At 43.6% G+C, this 23,611-nt stretch overlaps 1 long non-coding RNA gene across 1 annotated transcript; it reads right to left on the bottom strand.

The window, feature by feature from the left end:
* Positions 1 to 10,881: 10,881 nt before the first annotated feature.
* On the bottom strand, positions 10,882 to 14,514 carry LOC141253109 (uncharacterized). The gene is made up of 3 exons (XR_012314231.1): positions 14,412 to 14,514; positions 11,699 to 11,792; positions 10,882 to 10,949 (listed from the first exon to the last, which is right to left on the bottom strand). It is a non-coding gene; the product is annotated as an uncharacterized lncRNA (long non-coding RNA).
* Positions 14,515 to 23,611: the final 9,097 nt, after the last annotated feature.

Here is a 23,611-nt window from a genome sequence, read left to right as displayed (position 1 = left end):
AAGCTCCAGCAGTGATGGTGGATCTGGTGACAGTCAGAAGGCCACAGGTGGATGGTGATGGTCCTTCTATAAAGCTCCAGCAGTGATGGTGGATCTGGTGACAGTCAGAAGGCCACAGGTGGATGGTGAAGGTCCTTCTGTACAGCTCCAGCAGTGATGGTAGATCTGGTGACAGTCAGAAGGCCACAGGTGGATGGTGAAGGTCCTTCTGTACAGCTCCAGCAGTGATGGTGGATCTGCTGGACTTCAGGGCGCTGGATGTGGAGGTTTCATGTCCTTTAGATGACACTAGGGGCACAGTGACAACACGCAAATACGCGCGCAGCCCTGGATAATCCTCGCCGGCAGGATGATAAGATCCTGCGGAAGATGGAACCTATGAGAAGAGAAGTAAATCTAGTGTAAGTGATGGGACTCCATATGACATGATCCTACTGTGCGGTCACTGTGGCCGGACGGCAGAGGAATCTCATCACACAGAGGTCAGGGGTCATCGTCAGCCATCATACATGTGACAATCCCATCAACGGCAGAGGACATCTGCTCCACATGAACTCTTCTCACTGGCGACTTCACACAACATGGAGATGATCCTCACACTTACCTTTTCTCTTTTTCCCCTTTTTTACATTCTCTGAGTTTTGCTCTTCGTTACTCGGATTTTTTGCAGATTTTCTTTCCTCTTCTGCTGGAAACTCTGATGAGAAAGTAAAAGACAACAACTGACTAAGGAGATATTGTTCTGGGGTCTGCATTGTATCTCTCCTGTATATAGTAGGATTGTTCTAGTCCTGTCCCCTATAGTCCTGATAATCTGCTATTACATCATAGGGCAGAATGAGTCCTATATACCGGACATGACCTCGTCTGAGGGGCATTAGATGTGTCACTAATGCGGAGCAGTAAGCGCCCTGTGTGCCGCCATGTGGTGCACCCCTAATGAGCCATATTCTACTATAGGAGCCGATGTCTCATTATAATGACGGAGGTTACTGGATGCTACAACGTATCTCACAGAATCCATGAGAAAACTGTACAAAATGTGAGGAAATAGATCCAGTATGGGCCGAGGGGCAACATAATTGGGATCCATGGAGCATGGGTAACATAGGAGACCTATTACAGGAAAACCATGTGCAAATATTTGACCCTTGATGGCAACATTCACGCTTCTGGTGTTATAGGCCCGTACATACCTGACAATGGGGACGAGGACGGCAAGCGGCTTATAGCATCGTCTCTGTCAGATTCAGGAAAAGATTCTTTCTGCCTGTTTGGAAGAAGAAACACGTGTAAATCACAAGTAAACTTCATATAAAAGGATTGTCTCACTAGAAGAACACCGACTATAGGGTCTAATAGGACATATGAAAGTCATAGTGGGGAAGGTCTGCAGCTTATATCTACCATGTATGGAGCAGAGCGGAAAACAACTACTAAGAATGGCCGGCATGTAATACTATATCCCTCCTGCAGTGGGCAGCACTAACAATGCATGACCATATGTAATTATAGGCTCTTCTCACGAGTGGTTTCTGAAGCCAATGGCACAATGACGCTAATCGTGGGACGGTGGATGCTACATTTTATGGTATTTATGTCCTTGGTGTTGTGCACATATATCAGCCTGGAGCTCCCAATAATAACCCCATAATCGACTCACATTTCTGAGATGTTTGTGCCAGGATCCTCATTGTTCATCATCATGGTAGCGATGGTACAGACCTAAATATGGACAAAAATAATATATGAAATACTTTTTTTTACTTAGAGAGGTCTTTTTATGTATTCTAGATTCATGGATCACATACTTACTTTAAAAAACCTTTCAGAGGATGATAGAAAATTTTGGAAGTCAGGACTCTCATTGTTCTCAATTGTGTCCTCCTCATCCTCTGAGACCACATGCTTCTCTATGTCAGCGTGATCTACGAGACACAGGTAATGAAGTGTTATTATAGATTGTCAGTATAACACAGGTCCATTTATCACTAATATTAGTGAGAACTGACTGTCACATATTAAGGAAGACGAGACAAACAGCCACTAAAGCCCCCGTCTCGCATAGCGAGATCGCTGCTGAGTCACGGTTTTGGTGACGCAACAGCGACCTCACCAGCGATGTCGCTATGTGTGACACTTTGAAGTGATCAGGCCCCTGATGTGAGGTCGCTGATCGCTGCAAAATGTCCTGGACCATTTTTTGGTCGTTGCCCTCCCGCTGGTCAGCACACATCGCTGTGTGTGACCAGCGGGACCAGCGATCAGGCTGGTATCCTGATAAACAGCGCGTTACTAGGGGCACACGCGCACCTAGTAACCTGCTGTTTATCATGGTTACCACTCTGTTACGGTGAGCAGTAACCTCCCGCTCACCGTAGCAGAGTGGTAACCATGATAAACAATGGGTTATTAGGTGCGCGTGTGCCCCTAGTAACATGCTGTTTATCATGGTTACCAGCCTGCTCCTGCTTCAGCAGGCTGGTAACCAGGAGCAGGACATCGTGGAAAGATTCTTTCCACGATGTTGCTGCTCCCCTGATCGCTGGTGAGCCTGCCTGTTTGACAGCTCACCAGTGATCACATAGCGACGCAGCAACGATCCCTGACAGGTCGTATCGTTGTCGGGATCGCTGTAGCGTCACTATGTGTGATGGGGCCTTTAGTCTAGATGACGTCTCCTTCTACTTACTGATAAAGAGGCTGGTGTCCACCTCTGACACAAGCTCAGGAACGTACTCCGGCTCCTGACTTAGAAGGTTGTTGAAGTCTAATTCACTCAGGAATGGATAACCCTTGATCTCACATGCTCCTCCTGGCAAAAGAAAAACAAAAGTGATGCGGACATTGTCAGAGACTACTCCATATCTGAACAGTTAATTTTAATCTGAACTAATGACATAACCGAGCCAATACGAAGGAAATAGACTGAAAGTCATAGTTTAAAGAATTAGAAATAGGCAGATAGAGATGTGCTGATCCTCCTGGACATGAGCGATATGTCCTCGGTGTAATAAGTGAATATTAATACTATTATATCTGTTACCTGTCCCAAGTCTTTGTGCAGGATTTGTTCTGAGCAGGTCAGTGATGAGGTCCTGAGCATCAGGGTGAGGAGCGTGATCAAAATCCCAAGTTATGTCTCCTGTTATATAGAAAATTGCAGAAAATAAAAGCTCTATATTGGACTATAAGATAAAGCAAAGGGAATAAGCAAACTAATGTAACCAGTCACAGCAACGATCAGATTATTCTACTTACCAGTGATAATATTATTATGAAGCTCAGTTAGGGAATCCCCATCAAATGATACAGATCCCACCAGAAATTCGTGTAGGATTATCCCCATTGACCACCAGTCAACAGGTCTTCCACAGCCTTTCTTCAGGATGATCTCTGGGGCCATATAATACGGGGTGCCACAGTCCTGGAAATAAACAGAAGATCGAGATGACAACCAATTATTATCACAAGTTCTCACCATAAAAACACAATAACAGAAGATAAAATATCAGAGAAAAAGTTCTCTATAAATGAAGAACGTAGAGAAGAGACAATGGTGTGAAGAGATTGGTAAGCGATGCCCACCTCAGTGTCTGTGAACTCTCTGGTGATGTCCTCTGCTGATTCCTTGTGGGTGTTGGTTTTTGGTATCATGAGACCAATTTTTGAAAGCCCAAAATCGGTGACTTTTATGTGTCCAGCAGATGTAATCAAGAGGCTGTGAAAGAGAAGATGGTTTTAGCCGCACAGTCCGTGTAATAATAAATTATAACTTTCCCCCCTTTATTATACTACAGGGGGCACTTACTTGTCCGGTTTCAGGTCTCTGTGCACCACACCATAGCTGTGCAGGTATTCCACAGCAAGAACCACTTCTGCAAAGTACAAGCGGGCCACGGGGACAGGAAAAGGACCATACCTGGTCAGGAGGGTCCTACAGTCTCCACCTATAGAAGAAAGGAAATATGGTCGGTGAGGGGTTTATACAGCAGATCACCACGATGTATCATGAGAAGTGAGCGGAGATATTGGGGCAGGAGAGAATATATACAGACATAATGTATAGTGCACAGAATATTAGTCTGAAGTCATGGTGAGATGTCGTCCATATCACTAATAAAGTGATGTCACGTCTCGTCTCCAGCTGGAGATACTGACGGGCTCAGTGCGGACATACAGGGAGACCACCATCAATGACTTTCCGTAATATCTATAGTAAATGCTCTGCGGGGATGTAACCGTCCACCTGGACAATCCTAATGATAAGATGTCAGCAGACATGGGCTGAATATAATACATGGACATGTCCTACCTCCTACATACTCCATGACCATACACAGGTGAGATCTCGTAGGGAAGGAGCAGAGCATGGAGGTCACAAAGGGACAATCAGCGAATGTCAGGATGTCCCTCTCCAGATAGGCCCCTTCCACTTCTTTTGGAGTATCCAGGTTCTTCTTGGCTATTTTCTTCATAGCGAAGATCAGCTGTGAGTCTTTGTGGTGCACTAAGTAGACGGCCCTGGAAAGAGGAAGAATCCATGGTTTATAATAAATCCTTATTAACAGTCCGTCTATAGAAGTCATTAAATGATCTTCTGTACTAATGTTTAATACTAGAAGTCCGATCATCACTAGAAATCCACATCTAGAAATCCATGAAAAAACACTACATAGATCACCTATGGGAGGTCTGCACAATGCCACGTCTGCCAGACCCTCACCCAGATCACATTATTACATATGGGAGGTCTGTACAATGTCACATCTGCCAGACCCTCACCCAGATCACATTATCACATATGGGAGGTCTGTACAATGTTACATCTGCCAGACCCTCACCCAGATCACATTATCACATATGGGGGGTCTGCACAATGCCACGTCTGCCAGACCCTCACCCAGATCACATTATCACATATGGGAGGTCTGTACAATGTCACGTCTGCCAGACCCTCACCCAGATCACATTATCACATATGGGAGGTCTGCACAATGCCACATCTGCCAGACCCTCACCCAGGTCACATTACCACCTATGGGTGGTCTGCACAATGTCACATCTGCCAGACCCTCACCCAGATCACATTATCACATAAGGAAGGTCTGTACAATGTCACGTCTGCCAGACCGTCACCCAGATCACATTATCACATATGGGAGGTCTGCACAATGCCACATCTGCCAGACCCTAACCCAGGTCACATTACCACCTATGGGAGGTCTGCACAATGCCACATCTGCCAGACCCTCACCCAGATCACATTATCACATAAGGAAGGTCTGTACAATGTCACGTCTGCCAGACCGTCACCCAGATCACATTATCACATATGGGAGGTCTGCACAATGCCACATCTGCCAGACCCTCACCCAGGTCACATTACCACCTATGGGAGGTCTGCACAATGCCACATCTGCCAGACCCTCAGCCAGGTTACATTATCACCTATGGGACGTCTGCACAATGCCACATCTGCCGGACCCTCACCCAGGTCAAATTATCACCTATGGGAGGTCTGCACAATGCCATGTCTGAAAGACCCTCACCCAGGTCACATTATCACCTATGGGAGGTCTGCAAAATGCCACATCTGCCGGACCCTCACCCAGGTCAAATTATCACCTATGGGAGGTCTGCACAATGCCACGTCTGCCAGACCCTCACCGAGGTCACATTATCACCTATGGGAGGTCCGTACAATGCCACATCTGCCGGACCCTCACCCAGGTCAAATTATCACCTATGGGAGGTCTGCACAATGCCATGTCTGAAAGACCCTCACCCAGGTCACATTATCACCTATGGGAGGTCTGCAAAATGCCACATCTGCCGGACCCTCACCCAGGTCAAATTATCACCTATGGGAGGTCTGCACAATGCCACGTCTGCCAGACCCTCACCAAGGTCACATTATCACCTATGGGTGGTCTGCAAAATGCTAAATTTGCCAGACCCTCACCCAGGTCACATTATCACCTATGGGAGGTCATAGGGAACCCTGAGAAATTGGGATTATGCCAACAGAAATCTCACCCAAAAGCTCCGCTGCTGATCAGTTTGGAGGTTTCGTAGTCGCTCATATGCGGCTTTCTCGCCGGGATCAATGATTCCATCAAGTTCTATAAAAGAAGAAGAAATGATATTAAGATCTAGAAGCTGCTGGAGAAAAGCTCCAGATCCAGAAACGTCTCCTCCGATATTATGTCCCAGCTGATGTCACTGATCCGATGTAGGGACGATACAAGCCGGACGCTCTCCAGACACGGATGTGATATCAGGGGATCCGCCATACCCCGGAATCAGAAGAATAGTGTCATCTCCTCTTAGAATAGAGACGTCCCCTGGTTATATGGGGGAATACTGGACGGGTCATTCACACCCCATGATCAGTGACGCACAGACATCTCCCTCTATGATACTTACACCGGCAGGTTCTTGGATCTCCGGGATCTCTAAGATCACACTGTCAGGATCCGCCAGATCAGATGTTTCTACAATAGTGATAAAATGATGAAGAAATAAAATGTATTAGACGACGTGAATCCTACATACATAATACAGCAATATAACGGGGAAATGACGAGACGTCTGTAAATGGGATTAATACTCGTTATATGGGGACTCTAAGGCCACGTTCACACGGTCAGTATTCTATCAGTATTTTACATCAGTATTTGTAAGCCAAACCCAGGAGTGGGTGATAAATGCAGAATTGTTGGGCGTGTTTCTATTATACTTTTGCTCTGATTGTTCCTCTCCTGATTTTGGCTTACAAATACTGATAAAATACTGACCAAATACTGAACATGTGAACGTGACCTAAATACGAGAACGTACGGCGCATAGATAAATGTCATGTAAATGATGGAGGACCCCAATCACCACAAGAATGAGGAACCCATCACCCTCGCTGTACATGGGAGTGATGGGGAGACAGAGCAGTCATATACAAATCAGGATGGAAGTGCACTGGGGGCGTGTCCCTGCACTCTGGTTTCTTCTTCCACGCCCCCAGTGCACTTCCATCCTGATTTGTATATGACTTCTACGTTAGATTTCTCCTGACTGTTAGAAAACGTCCTGTCCAGTCCTCCCACTACTCCCATCTGTAACATGTGCTGCCAGGTTCCCATTACACAGAGTGGAAAGAGTAAATGTGACATTATCCCCTGTTCTGTATAATCTCCGGATATTTCCTGTAGAAGGTTGTGTGATCGGCTCACCTGTGATCAGATCGCTGCTCGGCCCCGGCTGACTCCTATCAGGGTCAGGGGTCTCCGGGGTCACATTTTGCTCTTTGGCGTCTGGTGTCTCCTGATGGATAGAATATATAGAATTAACATGTGGACTGTAAAGATCGCGGTCGCAGAGGGTGTAACCGTGACCGGGCCCAGGCGAGAGGGGGTCCGACGACACCAGCGCATGTTTCGGCTACATGTGCATCTGAGGATTCACATCCAGTCGAAGAGTATTGTGGTGCAGAGACCCATATATATACCTGGATAGGTGAGATATATTCCAGGATGGGAAACATATATAACATGATGGACCCAGGATGGAAGACATACAAGTGCATCTCACTAAATTACAATATCATCAAAAAGTTAATTTATTTCACTTCTTCAATACAAAAAGTGAAACTCCTATATTATATAGAGTCATTACACACAGAGGGATCTATTATATAGAGTCATTACACACAGAGGGATCTATTATATAGAGTCATTACACACAGAGGGATCTATTATATAGAGTCATTACACACTGAGGGATCTATTATATAGAGTCATTACACGCAGAGGGATCTATTACATAGAGTCATTACACGCAGAGGGATCTATTATATAGAGTCATTACACACAGAGGCATCTATTATATAGAGTCATTACACACAGAGGGTTCTATTATATAGAGTCATTACACACAGAGGGATCTATTATATAGAGTCATTACACACAGAGGGATCTATTATATAGAGTCATTACACACAGAGGGATCAATTATATAGAGTCATTACACACAGAGGGATCTATTATATAGAGTCATTACACACAGAGGGATCTATTATATAGAGTCATTACACACAGAGGGACTTATATAGAATCATTACACACAGAGGGATCTATTATATAGAGTCATTACACACAGAGGGATCTATTATATAGAGTCATTACACACAGAGGGATTTATTATATAGAGTCATTACACACAGAGGGATCTATTATATAGAGTCATTACACGCAGAGGGATCTATTATATAGAGTCATTACACACAGAGGGATCTATTTCACGTGGTTATTTCTGTTAATGTTGATGATTATGGCTTACAGCCAATGAAAACACAAAAGTCATTATCTCAGTAAATTAGAATACTTTATAACAACAGCTTGAAAAATGTTTTTAAAATCAGAAATGTCTGTTCAGTAAATGCCCTCAATACTTGGTCGGGCTCTTGTGCATCAATTACTGCATCAATGCGGCAATGTGGCATGGAGGGATCAGCCTGTGGCCCTGCTGAGGTGTTATGGAAGCCCAGGTGGCTTTGATAGCAGCCTTCAGCTCGTCGGCATTGTTGCGTCTGGTGCCCCTCATCTTCCTCTTGACAATACCCCATAGATTCTCTATAATAGATCCTCTATGGGGTTAAGGTCAGGTGAGTTTGCTGCCAATCAAGCACAGTGATCCTGTTGTGTGTAAACCAGGTGTTGGTACTTTTGGCCGTGTGGACAGGGGCCAAGTCCTGCTGGAGAATGACATTTCCATCTCCATAAAGCTTGTCGGCAGAGGGAAGCATGAAGTGCTGTAAAATGTCCTGGTAGACGGCGGCGCTGACTTTGGTCTTGATAAAACACAGTGGATCTACACCAGCAGATGACATGGCTCCCCAAACCATCACTGATTGTGGAGACTTCACACTAGACCTCCAGCAGCTTGGATTGTGGCCTCTCCACTCTTCCTCCAGACTCTGGGACCTTGTGGAGTGTCAATGACTGCCTTCTGGACATCTGTCACATCAGCAGTCTTCCCCATGATTGTGGTGCCTACTGAAACAGACCAAGGGACCTTTTTAAATGCTTAGGAAGCCTTTGCAGGTGTTTTTGTAATTCTAATTTACTGAGATAATCACTTGTGTTTTCATTGGCTGTAAGCCATAATAATCAACATTAACAGAAATAAACACGTGAAATAGATCCCTCTGTGTGTAATGACTCTATATAATAGATCCCTCTGTGTGTAATGACTTTATATAATAGATCCCTCTGTGTGTAATGACTCTATATAATAGATCCCTCTGTGCAAAATGACTCTATATAATAGATCCCTCTGTGTGTAATGACTGTATATAATAGATCCCTCTGTGTGTAATGATTCTGCATAATAGATCCCTCTGTGTGTAATCATTCTATATAATAGATCCCTCTGTGTGTAATGACTCTATATAATAGATCCATCTGTGTGTAATGACTCTATATAATAGATCACTCTGTGTGTAATGACTCTATATAATAGATCACTCTGTGTGTAATGACTCTATATAATAGATCCCTCTGTGTGTAATGACTCTATATAATAGATCACTCTGTGTGTAATGATTCCATATAATAGATCCCTCTGTGTGTAATGACTCTATATAATAGATCCCTCTGTGTGTAATGACTCTATATAATAGATCACTCTGCGTGTAATGACTCTATATAATAGATCCCTCTGTGTGTAATGACTCTATATAATAGATCCCTCTGTGTGTAATGACTCTATATAATAGATCCCTCTGTGTAATGACTATATATAGTAGATCCCTCTGTGTGTAATGACTCTATATAATAGATCCCTCTGTGTGTAATGACTCTATATAATAGATCCCTCTGTGTGTAATGACTCTATATAATAGAACCCTCTGTGTGTAATGACTCTATATAATAGATCCCTCTGTGTGTAATGACTCTATATAATAGATCCCTCTGTGTGTAATGACTCTATATAATTGATCCCTCTGTGTGTAATGACTCTATATAATAGATCCCTCTGTGTGTAATGACTCTATATAATAGATCCCTCTGTGTGTAATGACTCTATATAATAGAACCCTCTGTGTGTAATGACTCTATATAATAGATGCCTCTGTGTGTAATGACTCTATATAATAGATCCCTCTGCGTGTAATGACTCTATATAATAGATCCCTCTGCGTGTAATGACTCTATATAATAGATCCCTCTGCGTGTAATGACTCTATATAATAGATCCCTCTGCGTGTAATGACTCTATATAATAGATCCCTCTGTGTGTAATGACTCTATATAATAGATCCCTCTGTGTGTAATGACTCTATATAATAGATCCCTCTGTGTGTAATGACTCTATATAATAGATCCCTCTGTGTATAATGACTCTATATAATAGATCCGTCTGTGTGTAATGACTCTATATAATAGATCCCTCTGTGTATAATGACTCTATATAATAGATCCCTCTGTGTGTAATGACTCTATATAATAGATCCCTCTGTGTGTAATTACTCTATATAATAGATCCCTCTGTGTATAATGACTCTATATAATAGATCCCTCTGTGTGTAATGACTCTATATAATAGATCCCTCTGTGTGTAATGACTCTATATAATAGATTCCTCTGTGTGTAATGACTATATAATGGTGGAGGGGGCGACACGTATGTCCTTATAGGATTTAGAACGCTACAAGGCCCATACATCGGACCAATATGGGGGGAGGGAGCAGGTTAAAAATTTTGCATCGGGGCCCATCGGACTATAGTTGCACCACTGATCCCATGGTTATATGGGGGAATACTGGACGGGTCATTCACACCCCATGATCAGTGACGCACAGACATCTCCCTCTATGATACTTACACCGGCAGGTTCTTGGATCTCCGGGATCTCTAAGATCACACTGTCAGGATCCGCCAGATCAGATGTTTCTACAATAGTGATAAAATGATGAAGAAATAAAATGTATTAGACGACGTGAATCCTACATACATAATACAGCAATATAACGGGGAAATGACGAGACGTCTGTAAATGGGATTAATACTCGTTATATGGGGACTCTAAGGCCACGTTCACACGGTCAGTATTTTATCAGTATTTTACATCAGCATTTGTAAGCCAAACCCAGGAGTGGGTGATAAATGCAGAATTGTTGCGCGTGTTTCTATTATACTTTTCCTCTGATTGTTCCTCTCCTGATTTTGACTTACAAATACTGATAAAATACTGACCAAATACTGAACATGTGAACGTGACCTAAATACGAGAACGTACGGCGCATAGATAAATGTCATGTAAATGATGGAGGACCCCAATCACCACATGAATGAGGAGCCCATCACCCTCGCTGTACATGGAAGTGATGGGGAGACAGAGCAGTCATATGCAAATTAGCCTGGAAGTGCACTGGGGGCGTGTCCCTGCACGCAGATTTCTTCTTCAACACCCCCAGTGCACTTCCATCCTGATTTGTATATGACTTCTACATTAGATTTCTCCTGATTGGATTTCTGCAAGAAATGGCAGAAACCGTCCTGTCCAGTCCTCCCACTACTCCCATCTGTAACATGTGCTGCCAGGTTCCCATTACACAGAGTGGAAAGAGTAAATGTGACATTATCCCCTGTTCTGTATAATCTCCGGATATTTCCTGTAGAAGGTTGTGTGATCGGCTCACCTGTGATCAGATCGCTGCTCGGCCCCGGCTGACTCCTATCAGGGTCAGGGGTTTCTGGGTTTTGCTCATCTTTGTCATCGCCTTCTGGTGTCTCCTTATAAATAGAATGTATAGAATTAACATGTGATGGGGGCATATATACCAGGATGGGGGGCATATATACCAGGATGGGGACATATATACCAGGATGGGAGACATATATACCAGGATGGGGACATATATACCAGGATGGGGACATATATACCGGGATAGGGGGCATATATACCAGGATGGGGACATATATACCAGGATGGGGGGCATATATACCAGGATGGGGACATATATACCAGGATGGGGACATATATACCAGGATGGGAGACATATATACCAGGATGGGAGACATATATACCAGGATGGGGACATATATACCAGGATGGGAGACATATATACCAGGATGGGGACATATATACCAGGATGGGAGACATATATACCAGGATAGGGGACATATATACCAGGATAGGGGACATATATACCAGGATGGGAGACATATATACCAGGATGCAGAATATATACCAGGATGGGAGACATATTTACCAGGATGGGGGACATATATACCAGGATGGGAGACATATATACCAGGATGGGAGACATATATACCAGGATGGGAGACATACATACCAGGATGGGGGACATATATACCAGGATGGGGGACATATATACCAGGATGGGGGCATGTATACCAGGATGGGGGATATATATACCAGGATGGGGGCATATATACCAGGATGGGGGCATATATACCAGGATGGGAGACATATATACCAGGATGGGGGACATATATACCAGGATGGGGGACATATATACCAGGATGGGAGGCATATATACCAGGATGGGGGATATATATACCAGGATGGGGGCATATATACCAGGATGGGGGCATATATACCAGGATGGGAGACATATATACCAGGATGGGGGACATATATACCAGGATGGGGGACATATATACCAGGATGGGAGGCATAAATACCAGGATGGGGACATATATACCAGGATGGGGGCATATATACCAGGATGGGAGACATATATACCAGGATGGGGGACATATATACCAGGATGGGGGACATATATACCAGGATGGGGGTCATATATACCAGGATGGGAGGCATAAATACCAGGATGGGGACATATATACCAGGATGGGGGCATATATACCAGGATGGGAGACATATATACCAGGATGGGGGACATATATACCAGGATGGGGACATATATACCAGGATGGGCACATATGTACCAGGATGGGGGACATATATGCCAGGATGGGGGACATATATACCAGGATGGGGACATATGTACCAGGATGGGGGATATTACTACATGGGGACATATATACCAGGATAGGGGGCATATATACCAGGATGGGGACATATATACCAGGATGGGGGGCATATATACCAGGATGGGGACATATATACCAGGATGGGGACATATATACCAGGATGGGAGACATATATACCAGGATGGGAGACATATATACCAGGATGGGGGACATATATACCAGGATGGGGACATATATACCAGGATGGGAGACATATATACCAGGATAGGGGACATATATACCAGGATAGGGGACATATATACCAGGATGGGAGACATATATACCAGGATGCAGAATATATACCAGGATGGGAGACATATTTACCAGGATGGGGGACATATATACCAGGATGGGAGACATATATACCAGGATGGGAGACATATATACCAGGATGGGAGACATACATACCAGGATGGGGGACATATATACCAGGATGGGGGACATATATACCAGGATGGGGGCATATATACCAGGATGGGGGATATATATACCAGGATGGGGGCATATATACCAGGATGGGGGCATATATACCAGGATGGGAGACATATATACCAGGATGGGGGACATATATACCAGGATGGGGGACATATATACCAGGATGGGAGGCATAAATACCAGGATGGGGACATATATACCAGGATGGGGGCATATATACCAGGATGGGAGACATATATACCAGGATGGGGGACATATATACCAGGATGGGGGACATATATACCAGGATGGGGGTCATATATACCAGGATGAGGGACATATATACCAGAATCGGGGTCATATATACCAGGATGGGAGACATATATACCAGGGTGAAAGACATATATACCAGGATGGGAGACTTAAATACCAGGATGGGGACATATATACCAGGATGGGCACATATGTACCAGGATGGGGGACATATATGCCAGGATGGGGGACATATATACCAGGATGGGGACATATGTACCAGGATGGGGGATATTACTACATAATGGGGTAACACATATGCTATTATAGGATTTTGAACTCTACAGGGCCCATACATCTGACCAACATGCGCCACTGTACACATTTCTGTCATGGCGTCTGTTATCTCGGCTGCAGCATTTACAAGCAGGAAGATGCTGATAATAGAGCGAGACAGAGGTGGAAATACAGACTTCCCAGCACTGAGCTGTGACTGCATCAGCAGAATACAGACTGCCATCACAGAGCATGGAGCAGCAGAGACAGGCGGCCATATTACCTCCTGTGACCCCGGGGGCTGACAGGGAGGCCTGTAAGATCTAACACCAGATCTTCTGATATCTGACTGGTGATCTGGAGAAGATCAGAAAACAAGGACGAGTGATAGAGAAGATGATGGCTCCTTACCAGGCGTTCTGATGAGCAGGCCGGACCTTCCAGTACACACAGGACTTTTTCGGCCAGTTCTTTAACAAAAGCCAAATCTCCATATTGAGATCTGTTTTCAGCCTATAAAGAAGAAAAGAAGCAAAAATGAGAATCCTGAGATGAGAGCGGTCACACAGGAGGCGGCCATTGTAGGTGACGTCTGCTCCTCTCTGCAGATACAATGACCACATATCTGGGGCTCGTCCTGTATATATTGGAGGACAGAAGAAGCTTCTATCCACCATTATTATCTATTATTGTGGAGACGTCTGTGCGGAGCGTCCGCCACTTACCTGCTGTAGTAATGTCCTGATGTTCTGAGGTAAATCCGTCACATACTCTGAGGTGAGATGACCTCGGTGGTATTTGGTCAGGCAGTCCTTCACTAGCCCCACCACCAGCCGGTGAGTGAAGCTGAGGACGCCATCGGGTGGTAGAAGCCCAATGTCAGGGCGATAGGTGGTAAGAATCTCTGATAATGCTTCTATCTGAAGATTGTTCAGAAGAAATTCAGCCATAGCGAAAAATTGCAAATGCTCTCAGTCGCTATGAAGCCAAGAAAGGCACCTGTGACCCTGTGTACATTGTATAAGTAGTGACTGCGGGCTCTGATGTCATAATGGCCGACCATCACCTGTGATGTCATCATGGAATCTTGTGATGGAATCTTCCAGATCGGCTCTGCACAAATAGATGCTGCCTGGCAATATTCACAGTGGAAACACCATAGAATTAAATACATCTCCATGTTTTCATGGCCATTCTCTTTTATTTCCAACTAGAACATAAGCAGGATAAGAATATGTTCACACGTTGCATTTTTTTCTGTACCAAAAACCAGAGTGGTGGCAGGAAAATCACTGTGTACAATACGCACGTTTTTCCTGCGTTTTTATTTGCGTTTTTGCAGCTTTTTTATTTGCATTTTTTTTTCCATTCATTTGAATGGGGCGAAAATTGCTGCAAAACCCCTGAAAGAATGAACATCCCGCAGATAAAAAAAAATGCACGAAAAATACCAACAACATGTGACTGAGACTTCAGAAATCTCCTTCACTAAGCTGATAGTGTGAAAAAAAATGCTGGAAAACGCGATGTGTGAACAGATCTTCTTTCAACAAATAATAAAACTTTTAAAAAGAAAAAATATTTTAATAAAAAACAGATAGTTACTAATAAGAATAATATTACTTTTTCTCAGTATAGTCCTGAATATTATCAGATTGTTTCTATTATTAAAAAGCGCTAAGTTACCAAATATCTTACAAAACTCTTAAATTAGATTTGTTGCAAAAAAAAAAGCCGGCACCTTATGTGACATCACTTCCCCCAGTCTGTTTCGAGATAAAAAAATCACTATACTAATACAGGTAACTGGTGTGCAAATCGTGTGAATATGCCAATGTCTCTACACTATTCAGATCTACAGCCAACGGAGGACAATTCAATGTCAAAAATGAGATCAACTGCAGCACGGCCGGTGTCGTCTATTTAATAGAATGTCTAGAATGTCAGATCCAGTATGTTGGGTGAACTGCGGGATGCTGAAATACCGGATCCGCAGACACCTGTCGGACTCTGCCAGTTCTACTGCAATTAATAGATCAGCCGTATCTAAACATTTTGCCAATAAACATCGTGGTAACATTCAGAATTTACGATTTATGAGCATTGAAAAAGTTATAAAACCTGGATGGGGGGGAGACATCAAAAGGAAAATACTAAATCGAGAGAGCTTATGGATTTTTAAAGTGCAGACTAGGATGCATTGCAGTACAATTAGTCTGATTATCAGATCAATATTAGGATTTTTTCTTCATTGATTTTATATCATGTTTTTATGTGATATATATGTTGGGAATTTGTATGGATGTTTTTGGGATTCTTTCCCAGCATGGTAGTGTATGGTCTGCTACTCCAGGGAGTAGGGAGTGTTACTAATAGATTCATTCAGGGAGGTTTACCGGGACTATAAATCCGATGTTGTCCCGGTGTGAAACAGATCACGATTAAGACTAAATCAAGTGGAAACGCGTCGATCGGGCTGGTCCGTCTGGTGGTTGGTGTTTGTCCGCAATACAGGACTTTTTACATGAATTTCAATAAAGGAAGATATTTTTATTTTTAGCGCTAGATATTCTACCTTTATGTCTGACGATGTGTGAACAGACCTTAAAGATATGCGCAGTCATATTATGGGAAATACTGTGTATATTTATTACCTCTCGTGCCTTTTTTTACCTCATTGGCTGCAGAGTTTTTATTAACAACTGTGACTGTGATAAATCATTCCCATCATTGACATTAATCGTTGTTTCTTTGTAAACTTCCCTCATTACCGTGTGGGGTCTCGGTGCTGAGATCGGCGGCTGCGGAGAGCCGCTGTCAGGCCCGGCCAGACCCCCTAGAAAGATGGTTTATTACAAAGATCTCCGGGCATCAAAACAGGAGGAAAAAGACGAAAAATGCAAAGTGATCTATTATATTGTATTATACAAAAACACGTCACAGATCGGCTCTGCAGCCGAGGCCGAGGCCTGAAGTTACTGATATCCAGGCCAGTAGTGATATGAACAGCTTGTGTATTAGAAATCCTTCACAGTAAAGTCACAGCGCCCGGACCACCATCTATAGAAGTAATGATTACAGCTTTATATACAGCAGCTTCAACAGCTAACAAAATACAAATATAGAAAAAAATCTATTTATCAGAGGAATATGATATCTATCATAGGCTCTGGTCAAATATAGAAATCACAGTGGATAATAAATATCACTTTCCATGACTTCTGTCATTTTTGAAGGTTTTCATCTCGGGTTTTTATAGCACAAATGATAGTGAACAATTTCAGCACAGGGGGATGTAAAGATTAAAAATGTTATTATCCCAGATGTCTTGTTCACATTAGGTACCAATGGAGAAATGCTCGTCTGTTTGTTACACTCCTGAAGAACAGAAGAACCCGATATGCTCCATTTATCTAGGGATAGAAGGGGAACTATTCGTTTTAGTTAAGCTGTGTTCACACCTGCATTAGGTACAGTGCATTGAAAAACTCTTCATACCCCAAGAAGTTTTCCAGATGTTTTTCACGGTACACCCACAAAGTGAAATGTATGTTATTGGGATATTATATGACACAACACAAAGTAACAAGTATTTGTGACGTGTAACGGAAATGATACAAGGTTTTCTAAATATTTAATAAACATAAATCTGAACATTGTGAGGTGCATTTGTGTTCAGCCCCCTGTAGTCTGATGCCCCTAAATAACATCCTGAGTGACCTTCTTTTCTCCTTATACACCGCTCCTATTGGACAAACAATCATTAGATTCGGTTTTCAGTACCATCTCTATGCTGATGACACCCAATTATACACCTCTGCTCCGGACATCACCCCTGAATTATTACAAAATACCAGAGATTGTCTTTCCACTGTCTCTAACATTATGTCCTCCCTCTGTCTAAAACTGAATCTGTCAAAAACTGAACTCCTCGTGTTTCCTCCCTCCACTAACCTACCTGTGCCCGATATTGCCATTCCCATGTGTGGCTCCACCATTACTCCCCAACAACAAGCCCGCTCTCTTGGGGTCATATTTGATTCAGATCTTTCCTTCACTCCTCACATCAGATCACTCTCTCATTCATGTCATCTACACCTCAAAAACACCTCAAGAATCAGAACTTTTCTTACCTTTGACTCGGTAAAAACTCTTAATGTCGCTCTTATTCATTCTCGTCTGAACTATTCCAACTCTCTACTAATCCCTTTCCCTCTTACCAAACTTTCCCCTCTCCAATCCGTCCTGAACGCAGCAGCCAGGATCATATTCCTCGCCAACCACTACACCGATGCCTCCACCCTGTGCCAGTCATTACACTGGTTGCCCATCCAATATAGAGTTCAATATAAACTTATCACTCCTACCCACAAAGCGCTCCATGCTTCAGTACCCCCCTACATTTCTTCCCTCGTCTCAGTCTACCATCATACCCGTGCCCTCCATTCTGCCAGTGACTTAAAACTAAAATCCTCCATAATCCGAACTTCCCACTCCCGTCTCCAAGATTTCTCACGTGCTGCGCCAATTCTTTGGAATACACTACCCAGGACAATTCGATTAATTCCCAATACCCACAGTTTTAAGCGTGCCCTAAAAACTAATTTCTTTAGACTGGCGTATCGCTTCAACACACTTATCTAACTGTCCTAGTTTGGCCCAAATTAAAATTTTCTTCAAATTCATGCTCATACCATCCATGCACTTAATAGCCTCTGTCTGTACTGTGCACATACTGGCTGGCGACCAGTTCATGTAGTGATATGTGCTTACCCTATTTAGCATATTATGGCTGTATTATACAATATATGTACATTTTACCTTTTGTGTCCCCCCTATTTCCTTATAGACTGTAAGCTTGCGAGCAGCCGGATCTTCACTCCTATTAATATCTGAGTTATGCTTATTCTGTAACGTTTGTATTGTCTGTATAAGCCCCCCCTAAAATTGTAAAGCGCTGCGGAATATGTTGGCGCTATAAAAATTATTATTATTATTATTACATGTCACCTCCAAGAAGTCACATAATAGTACATTGCGTCCACCTGGGTGTGATTTCTTCTCCGTATAACTACAGATGTTCTGTAAAGGCCTCAGAGGTTTGTGTGAGAACATTCGGGATCAAACAGCATCATGTAAACAAAGGAACACACTGGACAGGTCAGGGATAAAGTTATGGAGAAGAGTAAAGCAGGGTTAGGTTATAACAAAGTAGCCCAAGCTCTGAACATCTCATGGAGCACTGTTCAATCCATCATCCAAAAATGGAAGGAATATGACACAACTCCAAACCTACCAAGACATGGCCGTCCACCTAAACTGACACCCCAAGCAAGGAGAACACTAATTAGAGAAGCAATCAAGAGGCCGTTGGCCTCTCTGGAGGAGCTGCAGAGATTCACAGCTCAGGGGGGAGAGTCTGTCCACAGTACAGCTATTAGTCTTACACTGCACAAATCTGGCCTTTATGGAAGAATGGCAAGAAGAAATACATTTTTAAAAGTCATAAGATGTCTTGTTTATAGTTTGCAAAAAGCCATTTAGGGGACACAACGAGCATGTGGAAATAGGGGGTCTGGGCAGACCATATTGAATTTTTAGTGCTAAAAACAAAACATATGTGGTGGAAAACTAACACTGCACGTCACTCTGGAAACACCATCCCCAAAGTCACACATGGTGGTAGCAGCATCCTGCTGGGGAAAGGCTTTCCTTCGGCAGGGGCAGGGAAGCTGATCAGAGTTGATGGGAAGATAGTTGGAGCAATCCTGGAGGAAAACCTGTTCCAGACTTGAGACTGGGGCGTAGGTTCACCTTCCAGCAGGACAATGACCCTAAACATCCTGCCATAGCTACAATGGAGGGTTTAGATCAGATTATATTCCTGTGTGTGAACGGCGCAGTCACGGTCCAAACCCAAATCCCAGAGAATCTGTGACAAGACGTGAAAATTGCTGATCACAGACGTCTCCATCCAATCTCACTGAGCGAGAGCAAGCGTGCAAAGAAGAGGCAAAATGTCACCTCTAGTAGTGCAAAGCTGGAGAAACAGACCCCAAAAGACTGCAGCGAAAGGTGGGAGAGACAGACCCCAAAAGACTGCAGCGAAAGGTGGGAGAGACAGACCCCAAAAGACTGCAGCGAAAGGTGGGAGAGACAGACCCCAAAAGACTGCAGCAAGAGGTGGGAGAGACAGACCCCAAAAGACTGCAGCAAGAGGTGGTCCTACAAAGTACTACTGACTCCGGGGCTCAATACAAATGCACCTCACAGTTTTTAAATTTATATTTCTAAAATAATTAAAAACCTTGTGTCATTTCCTTTACATTTTACAAATACTTGCTACTTTGTGTTGGTGTCACATAAAATCCAGTAAAATTCATTTAAGGCCACACCCCTCTATCAGTATTTGGTCAGTATTCGGTCAGTATTTTTTTCTTAGGAGTGGGAGCCAAAACCAGGTGAGGAACAATCAGAGAAAAGGAATAATAGAAACAAGTCACCAATTCTGTATTTATCACCCACTCCTGAGAAAAAATACTGACTGAATACTGACCAAATACTGAGAGTGGGGCCGTGGCCTTAGTATGTGAGTGTAACGTTAAAAAATGTTGAAAAGTTTATGGGAACTGTAATTATATTTCTCTAAAGAATAAAGAAAGCACAAAAGATGGAGTAAACAAGAAGCACCAAACAAAGATGTTAACTAAAAATCACTTTTTATTATTATTAAATTAAAAATTCATCACCGATACAAATATGTAGACAGATCTAATAAGGAGGAGATAAGTAGCACAACATCACAATCTAAGGCAGAACATTTGCCTAGTAGCAACAAACACTATATAAGTCAGTCCCAGTTGTAAACCATAGAAGATAGACAGGACACTATAGAGTGATATAGGTAGTGGAATGACATAAGGCTAAAGTGACACATGCTACTTAATATCTAATGTAATGCTTACCCATGAATAAGGGAGGATTGGATGAGCCCACCACAGCTGCCCAACGCGCGTTTCACGTAATGCTTTCTCAAGGGAAGATGTGAGTTAAGTGCTGTCCTGTTATATATATATATATATATATATATATATATATATATATATATATATATTATACCCCTTAATCAGGTGCCAGATAATGTGGCGCATGAGCACCTAAGTTCACGCCATTAGGATCAGCACTCCCCCGCCACCGTCATGGTGACGCGCTCATGAAGGGTAAATGACCCAGTGATGTTATATGTATGTGCGCGTCTACATCACCCTATTGATGGCTGGGCGTGGACATACAGACACAGTGCGCATGCGCACACCGGCAGCCATTTTCATGGAGTCCAATGGATGCGGCCATGATATGAATGATTAAAAAGCGATGACATAAATAGTGGGTAGGGAAAGAACAGGGGATGAAAAGGGAATGTTTATAAGTGGGCCTAGATAAAAAGAGAAATAAAATTATAAGGGAAAAGAACATAAATATCAACAATGCCATGGTCTAACTGTTAATTTCTTAGACGCACGTTCAGTTACTGCACCAGCAGAATTCTACCCCTGGGGCCCGGTGAGCAGAAGCAAAATAGGGGGAGCATGGTCCGGGGCCCATAAACCAGTAATGGCAGTAATGCCCTGAAGGTGACCTGGGATCACAGTATTACCTGTACACTATACAGAGCTCCAGAGGCCAGCAGCGGACGTCGGCGTGCATGACGTCGGCGTATGATGTCTCTGCCTTGCGCCGGCATGTCCGCGACTCAAATGGATCAGGAAGAGGATGCCGCTGAACCGCGGGAGATACTTTTATTTTTGTACTAAAAGGCACAATATGGGGGCAGGATCCAGATGGGAATTCATATGCGGCCAGGATCCAGGATCAGAATTCATATGGGGCCACGCTCCAGGATGGGAGTTCATAGGACACACGTTCAGTTACTGAACCTGTCGAATCCTGTCCCTCGGGCCCGGTGAACAGAGGTTCGGGCCCCCCCTCCTTTCTTCTGCTCACCGGCCCCATACACCAGTAAGGGCAGTAATACCCGGATGGTGGCCCTGTTCATGTGAATTCTGCTTCTCTCTTCTTAGAGCGTAACAGAGAAATGCACTTGACTGATGCCGTTGTGGGCAGCGCAGGAGCCGCTTTGTGTAACAGTGTGTAATGGAGAAAGTGTAATAAGGGTAAATGAATCAAATTAAAAAGGGCAAAATGTGAGTTGATGTGAAATAAGGAGGAGCGGTTGATTTTAAAAACAATATTTTGTAGACAGACCGAGTTTGCAGGAATATGTGTCGCACTGATAACATGTCCTTATGGATGGCTTTTTTCAAACAGATGTGACATCTTTTCAGCATCTTTTTCTTCTATCGAGGCTCCTCCATGTTGGCTTTGATTTCTTCTCCTTGAGGCTTCACGGATTTAGGCTGATTGTTCTTCCTCTTCGCTGACTTCAAAGATTGATTCTTAAATCCTGGTGTTCCCTGTATCTGATCTGATGGCTGCAGATCTGCACAAAGTGTACAAGTTGTAAATCGCCACTAGGCTACATATATAACCATTTTTTTTGCACCAAATTCTATATTTTCAGCTCCCCTCTATGTACTTCCTGTACAATGGTATACAGAAAGGTTTTGGGTTATTAGCAGATTTGCTGGCATTTTTGGCTCATGATGTCCTACTCTGAGCGTATGGTTAAAAAAACAAAAGGGAGGATGAATGATGATGGCTTCATGTGTTGTTTAAGCCTGTCCTTCACACCGCACATCCAAGCTCTCGCCACCTCCAGCTCAAAAATATTTCCAGATCCGTCCCTTCCTCAACCCTCAATCTACTAAAATGTTAGTACATGCCCTCATCATCTCCCACCTCAACTATTGCAATATCCTCCTCTGTGGCCTCACTGCTAACACTCTCGCACCTCTCTAGTCCGTCCTTAACTCTGCTGCCCCACTAATCCACCTCTCTTCCTCCTCACCACCACCAGAGCTGTCACCTTATCACTGAAGCTGCCGCCTCACCACCACCGGAGCTGTCACCTCATCATCGAAGCTGCCGCCTCACCACCACCGGAGCTGTCACCTCATCACCGAAGCTGGCGCCTCACCACCACCAGAGCTGTCACCTCGTCACCGAAGCTGTCGCCTCACCACCACCGGAGCTGTCACAACCCCCCAGCCTAATGTCTCCTTCCCCATCATACTGAAGACTGTAAGCCCTCAAGGGCAGGGCCCTATCCCCTCTGTACCAGTTTGTCATTGTTAGTTTCTTGACTGTAATTCATATTTGCATCTTGTATGTCACCCCTTCTCATGTACAGAACCGGAAAACAATGGTGCTCAAAAATAAATAATAATAACATAAGCCTGTAGTCCCTGAGGCGCTCGCCCCACCACAGGTCGCATTGTTGGTGCCTTAAATCAATGTAATAAAGTGAATGTAAAGCCAAGTGCCAATTACATCATGAATCGTGTCTCACTACCTGGCAATCTGGAATAATTGGGGTTGTTCTCAGAGTTGGCCTGTATACTGGACCTGTGTTTATATGGATGCAGACTACAAATAAATCCAGTGTAGCCTGATCCTGCAGTCTGGTGTTACCTCATTACTTAGAGTTGGGG

The sequence above is a fragment of the Phyllobates terribilis genome, unplaced genomic scaffold (genome assembly GCF_046119375.1).
Source record: "Phyllobates terribilis strain yellow unplaced genomic scaffold, ASM4611937v1 Scaffold_2__4_contigs__length_985480577, whole genome shotgun sequence".
Lineage (NCBI taxonomy): Eukaryota > Metazoa > Chordata > Amphibia > Anura > Dendrobatidae > Phyllobates > Phyllobates terribilis.
The sequence above is the reverse complement of the archived record's forward strand: the minus strand, read 5'-3'. Positions and strand labels throughout refer to the sequence as shown.